Here is a 6618-nt window from a genome sequence, read left to right as displayed (position 1 = left end):
GATTTTAATCTCATAAGAGATTAAATCCAATGGGTTTGATTGGTCAATTAGATCAACGGTCACGATTTGGTCGGGTGTGATCAAGAAGCACAATTCAAACTTAATAGTCATTAATTGTTAACTACATTTTAAACAGTCACAATGTTTGCTGGTTGCAGATTCTTGCCCAAGGCTCTGTTGTATTCTGAGAACGAATTTTCCTGTAACCCAACAACAAACTCAGTAAAACTGAGTGGGAGCAAATAGCGTTCTAAAGACAGTGTTTTCAAACGCGCCTCAAAGCTTCTCCTCCAAAGTTTTCAGTGACCCCATTTTTTCCAACAGAAGATGTGGGGAGGTATGTTCAATTTACACTTTTGACGTAGAGAAGAAGTGGAAGGTTTGGTCCTGCCATATGAAAGAGTAGTCGTTGGGCTTATTATTAGAGATTGTAATGAAGAAAATTTTCCTCCATTTTTTCTATCTCAGAGCTTCGAAGTTGAGAGCGATTATAGGGGAAACTAGTAAGAAAGACAACGAACAAGTGTTGAAAGTGTTAGAAGCCCATGAAACAAGCTTCAAACGATCTTAAAAAGAGGCCAAGTTTGGGAAAAGATGCATCCACCATTAAAGCTCTACTAGAGCTTGAAACCGAGGACGACAACATCCTATCTAGCGATCCAAATTTGTCAAGGCTCTCCTGTCATCTCTCCAACCTCAAAACCCTCGTCAATAATCTCCAACGACCACAAGGCTACAGTCTCCAGTATTTTCCTCCGCCACAATGGTCTCCAACCATGAGATCTCTCGGATTGTTGGCTCCATCGAGAATGAGATCTAGGACCTCTCCAACCTCAAAACCCTCGTTGACAATCTCCAACAACCACAAGGCTATAGTCTCCAGTCTTTCTTCCATCACTGATTCTCCACGTATGATATCTCTTGGATTGCTGGCTCCATCGAGAACGAGATCCAAGTTTGGATAGAGAATCTCGGGAATTTCCCTACATGGGCCCGTCATCGAGGAAAATAAGATTAAGTTCTTGATTCAGTTTGACAGTTGGGTGTCTCAGGGCTTCAATGGAGATTTACAAGACTCGCTTCTTAAATCGAAGGTCTTCTCGAAGCTTGAATGTGTTCTCTGTGACTCCAAGTGTTCCAAGCGGATCCGAGAGCAATTAACTCTCGCTATGGCTACTTTGGTTCGCTTCAACAAAGACATGTTTGTGGGTCAAGTGTTGATGGGTACAACTGTACGCGCACTAGTGTTCAAGGGTTCAAATTCATTAGTTCACGTTCTTTGTTCTCTTATCAAGACAATCCAATTGTGGCTCAGTGTCTATTATGGTTCAGTCTTAAGGTAAAAGATAATGAATAGTGTTTTATTTTCAAGGGTAATTTTGATCTTTTCAAAAATTTTAAGTTGCACATGTCGTCACGTGGTAAGATAATTGATGGATTGTTAACAATAGGGACTAAATTGACAATTTTTGGAAGTTTAGATACTACAATGGCATGATTTGAAGTTCGGGTACCAACTTGACACTACCCCTAAAGTACAAGGTACTAATATGGAATTTTAAATTTAAATTAATAGATTAAATCAAGTTTTATTTTTAAATAATACTTTACCTTTTTAAGGAAAAAACACCTTACTTTATAAATCCTATATTTGAAATGAATTTTTGCTTTTATTTTTCTTTTCAACTAGTAATTAAGCACTATGAATTTTTTTCATATTAATTACTTTAATTTTAGATATATCATAGTTAGTATAGAAATTGAAAATTAATAAAAATAACAATATGTTTAAAATAAACCTAAATACTTGTACTAAATGTGCACTTGTAGAAATTTTAAATTACAATAACAATTATTATTATTATTATTACTACTACTACTACTACTACTACTAAAGTTTGTATTCCATTTCTATCTTAAATAAAAATAATTTATATTTAATGTGATGATTATATAACATTAGAAATGTTTTGAAATGTCTTTGACAAAACTCTGTACTTTTTTATGTTTTGTGTTTTATCTTTTTTTAATATTTATTATTCAATTATGACATCATGAATTTCTTTGAAAAGTTGGGCCAATGACCCACTATTTAAATAAGAAAATAGTTTTGCTTTCAGATCAGTTTTCAATTATACATTTCATCTATATTACATACATAATTTTTACTTATCACACAATTTTTGTTTGACATAATTAATATATATTTTTATATATTCTTTTGATTACTTGTACTTTTTTATTATTTTTAAGTATTTATTATTTTACTATTATATCACCGATTAATCCATTTGACCTAAACGACTAACCCACAACCCAAAAAGAAAAATAGTTTGATTTCTAGGTTGACATTAAATTTTGTATTACATTTCCATTATTGATAAAATTATATCTTATGTATAATATTTATTTTTGTGATTCTTTGTATTTTCTATTTTTTAAAATTTTATTATTTGACAATGACATCATTTCATTTCTACGTCGATTTTAATTTTGGCATTCTATTTTCATCATTTACAAAAACACTTCTTACATTTCATACTTATTTTTGTTCAGTATAATGAATATATAAATATTAAGGACATGCCAATTCTTTTTTTGTATTATATATTTTATTTACTTTAATATTTTATTATTTATTTATGGCATTATTTATTAACGAATTTAACCCCAAATGGTTGAATTGCTTACCCATCACCGAGAGGGAAGAAAATGGTTTTGTTTCCAAATTATTTTTCAAAATATTTATGTTTATATTATTAAAATTAATGTTCTGGATTTAGTTAGTAGAATTTAATGATGAGAAAAATATATCTAAAACATTTCTTATTTATAATCAATGTTTTCAACTTATTGTTGACTTGCTCGATTGAACCATTCGAACCATCACTCGGCCTTGATTCTAGGTTTTGTTTTGTTGAAACTCTCCACTTTTGATTAAAAACTATCTAACTTGGGCGGTTCAACCACTGACCTATTTGACCCAGTAACCAAGTCGTAGGTCGTGCACTTAATTATGTGCAAACTTTTGGAAGTCATAACTTTGCACTCCGATGTTCGATTGGGGTTTATCTTTTTTTTTTTAGGAACTTTTCAAGATCTATACATCCCAAGGGTATTATGAGCCTTGCCTTTCTATTTTCACGAAAAAAACCTATTTTTTGGCCCTAAATTGCAATTTTTAATATTTTTATAGATAAAAAAATTAAAACGGAATTAAAAAATATATAAATAAATGTAACATAATACATATATTGTATGTAATATATGTAAAACATAATTATAAAATATATGTAAAACATAACTATGCTATATGTAAAACATAATTATACTATTTATTGATAAAATATATATTTTTACACACACACACACACACATAGTTTTGACGCAGAGCAATTTGACTCATTTGAAATTCACAGTTGAACTGGTGACCTATGACCTGAAGGCAAAAGCGGGTTGGCTTTCAGGTCGGTTTTTAAAACATTGTTTATCATATTTATTATTGTTTAATATGTCAAATATATGATGTTAAAAACATTCCCATATTTTTAATTTCTATATTTTTTTCATTTTATTATTTAATTGTGGCAACATGGATTTACCCATTTGACCCAAATGGTTTAATTTCTTACCACCACGTAGATGAAAACACTATTTTTTCTAAGTAGATTTTAAAAGTATAAGTTTTTATGTTATTGAAATTGTTAATTTATTTATGTATCTATTAATTATAGAGTTTAATGATGAGAAGAAATAAAGAAAACCTTAAATATATGATTCAATGAAGGTGAATACAAATTAATACCTTAAATATTGAATTTAATGAGAAATAATTGAATGCATTGAATATCTTAAAATTAACTCTTTTCAACTCATTTAATATCAATAACTAATTACCCTATTTGGCCTCATTTTTTATCAATAAATTTAAATATAGAGGGGTAAGTATTGTCATCACAAAATTCCAGAAATATTCTTGAGGATTTTTGTACTTTTTAAAGTAGTATAGATGTAAGTAACTACCGCTTAGACACATCCAAAGAAGAAAATTTTTGTTGAATATATATATCTGTGTGTGTGCGTGCATTGCGCGTGGCAATTTCAAATGATGATGATGATAATAATATTTTAGTGTTTTATTGGAACTCAAGTAACAAAGAAAAGTCACCAAAGCATGATGTATTGGTAAGTATGTTGTCTTTCAATCTAAAGACCTTTAGCTTCAAATGTCACTACAAGAAATATTAATTTTATGACTGTTTTTTAGGTGGTAGAAAGGCGACTACTACTATATAAAAGGCATGAATTGAGTAGGGTTTTCCTCCCCCATGCATCTTCCTCTTCACATTTTGTCTTCTCCACTAGACAACACCAACCAGCGTTGGCAACCATAGGAAAATGAAAATCGGATTGACCAATTCATCATTGAAGAACATCCTTTCCATCTTCAATTGATATTATCTATCTCTTTTGATTCAATAAGTACTCAATGGTATTTACATTATCACAAGAATAATTTTACTATCATTTTTTGTATCTTATATAGTAGCATTGCTATCGATCATAGTAGCATTGCTTATAAGTTGTAATACACTAATTCAGTTAATTTTTAGCATGTCGCTCCTTTTGTTCATTTCTTGAATGGATCGGGGAGAAATATTTTTGGAATTATTTGGATAAAATGAAGAAGATACTTGCTGAAATCTATCAATGCAACTAATATGATTTTGAGTTGCAGCATATTTGAATGAGTTCTTCAAGTTGAGCTTTTATTGTCAATTAGGGCTTTGCTCCAAAAGAAAATACTAGCCACATCTCTTAGAGATGGAATTAGATTCTAATAGGGTTTGAGTTGCAAGATGTTGTATATAGTTTTTTTATTGTTGTTTTCTCTTGACTATATTAGACATGCACATAATTCAAGCCTAACTTTGCATTCAACAATCTTTTTGAATATTAAGAACTATTAATCTTGGAAACAATTAATAGATAAGAATGAAAATGTCTTTCTTTGATCTATAGTGTGTATGCTGCAATTTGAGCTAACTAGGCTTTGCCTTGAATCCAAGCTCAAGGAATTGCAAGACGATTAACTAGTGACGAGGACCCAATCCTTTATAACATAGATTTAACTATAAATTTGTTTGAATTGATCGATTTAGAGTAAGTAGAATTTGGAAAAAAAATGAACTACTTCATTAGTTTGTACATTTGCATAGACATCTCCATAAATCCTTTCTTTGCTTAATCATTAAATTTATTTGTTTTGTTAAGTTAATTTTCTGATCTAATACTTTGATTAGTTGGGAGTTTGGAATTCCTTAGTCCTTGTGGAACCACAAGGCATTAACAAAATCTGCCTTCCATGAAACCAATTAATAATACAAAGCAATTTGGTTTACCTTTGTTGTGGTACAAAATTCAAGTAAATTCCGTAGCATGCCAAATGTGTATACATGTTTGGCTAAGTATCCTTTCCGTCATTCATATTTTCTCAATAATCATCATCAAATGTTTTCAATACCCTTCATTTCGTTTTCTTAAATTCCCTCAAAAGTTTTCACCTTCAAAATTAAAAAATTACAAGAGGTTCTAGACCTGTGTTACGGAAAGTCAACTAGATCTAGATTGCTCTAAGTCTCGAAGTTAAGATTAGTAGTGTTGCCTGCTTTCCTCTTCACACTTGCAATGAACTCTTGACTCAGAACATGTTGCGATGAACTTTAGACTCGTGCGAATTTGTGATGAGCTTAACACCATCGCACAACCGCGATGAGTGCAAGCTCGTCATGGGATAGAATTAAATGAAAGAAGCACATGTATCATTAATAACGTGTGTGATAGGAAGTCCCATGGGCCTAAAGTGGACATGCGAGAGAAGTAGTGATGTCACCCACACCACGTCGGTTTAAGAGGATCATGAAAGAAAGTAGCACACGTGTATTATGAGCATCCTCAGATGAAAGGAAAGTTTATCCTTGAGATATCTCATAAGACACGTGGCGAAAACTTAACAGTGTTCCCTATAAACTAACACCAAATCCAAGATTCCCTTTCCTAATGGGAATCAAACACTTTTGGCTCATTCCTTTTGGGACCTCGGATCTCTCCCTATAAATAGAGGTCTAACTCATAGCGGGATAATAATTCTATCACTTCATTCGCCCTAGCCTTTAGCCTACCTCCTACATTCGGCTTTCCTTTGTCCTTCAAGGAGACCCCTGTACGTAGCCTAACCACCTCACTCACATTAGAATTTTTGGTTCTTCCTTGATCATAGAGGATGGCCACTCGTAGGATTAACCTTTCTCCCATCCTAGAAGAATCCATCAACGACCAAGAGAACGTCAACCTAGAGACTGGAGATCAAGTTGGTATGGAGTCGGCCAAACAAGTTGACATTAAGGTATTGTCAAATAAAGTCTATGAGTTTGAATCCCGTTTCGACCGATTAGAACAGATGAAGAAAGAGATGCGGATCACCCTACAACACCTTCTCCAGCAGTCGACCAGGACCGAATGATCACCTTTCACCCCAATCGCTCCCTCAGCATTCATCCCCGCTAGTCACCAGTTCGTCAATTAGAACTCTACTATCCCCGAGTGGCCTATTGGAGC

This window comes from Nelumbo nucifera, chromosome 5 (assembly GCF_055504915.1).
Source record: "Nelumbo nucifera cultivar China Antique chromosome 5, China Antique-T2T, whole genome shotgun sequence".
Classification (NCBI taxonomy): domain Eukaryota; kingdom Viridiplantae; phylum Streptophyta; class Magnoliopsida; order Proteales; family Nelumbonaceae; genus Nelumbo; species Nelumbo nucifera.
This window is presented reverse-complemented; position numbering follows the sequence as displayed.